At 36.8% G+C, this 2,980-nt stretch overlaps 1 non-coding gene across 1 annotated transcript; it reads right to left on the bottom strand.

Annotated features, from left to right (window-relative positions):
- Positions 1-453: 453 nt before the first annotated feature.
- On the bottom strand, positions 454-560 carry LOC120095805 (U6 spliceosomal RNA). Its single transcript, XR_015633786.1, has one exon. It is a non-coding gene; the product is annotated as a U6 spliceosomal RNA (small nuclear RNA).
- Between the last annotated feature and the right edge of the window lie 2,420 nt (positions 561-2,980).

Raw genomic sequence — 2,980 nt, 5'->3', positions numbered from 1 at the left:
TGGAATTCTTTCAGGGATTTTTGCGATTCTTTCAGGCATTTTTGCGATTCCTCTCTGTAGGCTTCTACTTGTTCTCTAAGGGAGTTCTTCATGTCTTTCTTGAAGTCCTCCAGCATCATGATCAAATATGATTTTGAAACTAGATCTTGCTTTTCTGGTGTGTTTGGATATTCCGTGTTTGCTTTTGTGGGAGAATTGGGCTCCGATGATGCCATGTAGTCTTGGTTTCTGTTGCTTGTGTTCCTGCGATTGCCTCTCGCCATCAGATTATCTCTAGTGTTACTTTGTTCTGCTATTTCTGACAGTGGCTAGACTGTCCTATAAGCCTGTGTGTCAGGAGTGCTGTAGACCTGTTTTCCTCTCTTTCAGTCAGTTATGGGGACAGAGTGTTCTGCTTTCGGGCGTGTAGTTTTTCCTCTCTACAGGTCTTCAGCTGTTCCTGTGGGCCTGTGTAAAAATATGGAACGCTTCACGAATTTGCGTGTCATCCTTGCGCAGGGGCCATGCTAATCTTCTCTGTATCGTTCCAATTTTAGTATATGTGCTGCCGAAGCGAGCACGAATGCTTTCTTTTAAAGGAATGCCATGAAGCAACATTCACTCTACTCACCTGAAATTGGAAAATGTAAGTAGAGTAGGCTCATGTTAACTTTTAAGAAGCAAACATGTTTTACCAGCCTTGCTAATCAAGTGGGGGAAAAATACAAGAAAAATATTTAAATACTCAAGACAACTTTATTCCAAAGCAAGGAAACTTTAAATGTACCCACTCTCATATGGATCATGAAACTGAAAAGGAGGCAAAGACAAAGAAATAAAGATGTTGCAGAAGGGCAGTTGTGTAACCGGACACATAAACCATGGAAACTAGAAGAGGCTATGGCGTGTGGGAGAGAAGAGGGATGGAGACAATCAACATTAAACCCATGTCTGCTTTGGAAAATGTCACGAAAGCCTAATACTTGGTATGTTGATGGAAAGAAACTGAAGAAAAGTAATGCCAAGCTACTAAGAAGAATCATTATAGGACTTAACAATTATCTAAGTCTTATTTAGTTCTCTAAATATCTCATTGGGTACTCTGATGTGTTCACATCAACGCAGACAGAATGCTTTTGCTAATGTTTAAATAAGGCCACTGTGGCCAATACTATCAACTGCTTACAAAACACCTGCATTCTCTTCTTGTTAACAATGCTTAAAATTCAAAAGACACAGCAATATCTCTTTCGTAGCTTCTTTGTAGGTAGGGGTCTATTTATCTATTATAGTCAAAGAGCTTTTAAAGTCAATCTAAGTAATGATGTTATATTAAGTGTTTTCCAGGGTGCTGCAGAAAGCTTTACCTCTCCTGATGGGAGGACAAATCGTTCAGCGTTGCTGCTTCTTCTTTTCGTTTCTGTTTTGATGAGCCCGGTGCTTTTCCATTGGTGACAGGCATAAAGATGAAAGTCAGCACTGTTAAGACGGTGGCACACGGTAGAGATGATCTGGGTCCCTGTGGTACCTCAACACAGTTATTCCAATGCTAGGCTAGGGTCTTTGCATCTTCTTATTGGAAAAGCATTTTTTTTTTGGCCTGGATCAATCTTTGGTGTTTTGTTACTTATAGTTCAATCTATTTCCATTTATTTATTTAGTTTTACTTTTTCTGCTGTCAGTTTTGAGACAAGATCTAACTCTATAGCCCAAGTTGGGCTGCTTGAACTCATGATTATTCTCCTGTTCCAATCTTCAAAATGCTAAAATTATAGGAATGAAAATATCACCAGTAAATTACCTGATATAATTTACTCTTATGTGACATATGAAGTAATGAGACCTGCATGTCAGTAGTTCTGAGTGTATATGTACCCCATATACACTTCAGACTTCTTCAATATCACTACTTAATATTGATTTACACTTGTAAGAGAGTAAGCATTTTCATTAAGCCCACCTAGGTAACAATAGGCAAGGAATCTTAGTATCTTATAGGATTAAAACCTCCATCTTCTATTGACTGAGATATTTTCCAGTAACTGATATTATAATTAATTAATAATGAATCTAATCATTGACCATAATCTGCTTTAGGGTAGGATCTAATCAATGTAATATATATATATATATAAATGTATATATATATATGAAAATATTGCATTTCCTCACAAACAAAATAACAATTTAATAAAGTACAGCTTCACTAAAGCTTACAAAAACATTAATGCAACTAAGCAGAAGCCTCATGGAAAATGAATTCCACTTAAATTCAAGTTCCAGTGTTTCATAGTCAAACTGTTGGAATAACAGATCTCCTTTCCCCATTCATTTTTATGGGTGGTAAGGGTAAAGAATAAAAAAGAAACACAATTAGTACTCACATTTTGTTAGTAATACAGCATTTGTGAACTTTGTATCAAATTTTATATCACATCCTGAGATAAAGACCACATTCCCACATCAGAATGAGTCGTACGCCTACCTACAGCTTTATGGGCTCTGAGCAAAGGAAAAATTCAGTTCTCAAATCAAAATGATACTCTATAGCATTTCAAAGTGGAAAAACAATCACACAGGAGTAATTATTTTTTAAAATTCACATATGGATAATGATTTGGGATAGTTAAACATGTTCTCAGGCCTTACAACTCTCTGGGCTCCTTCTCAAGCTTTATGTCCTCATTGTGAGGAAGGAAAGAAAATATAGATGATGAAAGATGGGCTATAGAAGTCATTTCCTTTATATTCAATTCATTGTAAATTCAGACAGTATTCTTTCTATTTCCTACACACACACACACACACACACACACACACACACACACACACACACACGTGCACACACAGCTAAAGGAGAAACACAAAGGGATTTTCTTTAAAGGAGAAACACAAAGGGATTTTCTTGGGACTATTGACTGACCTAGGTTTCATGGATACCTAAGTTCTTCTGGGTGCCATTCTTCCATTTATATCAGATATAGCTTTAGAATTTAAGGGA

Source organism: Rattus norvegicus, chromosome 11 (genome assembly GCF_021556685.1).
Source record: "Rattus norvegicus strain SHRSP/BbbUtx chromosome 11, alternate assembly SHRSP_T2T, whole genome shotgun sequence".
NCBI lineage: Eukaryota > Metazoa > Chordata > Mammalia > Rodentia > Muridae > Rattus > Rattus norvegicus.
The sequence above is the reverse complement of the archived record's forward strand: the minus strand, read 5'-3'. Positions and strand labels throughout refer to the sequence as shown.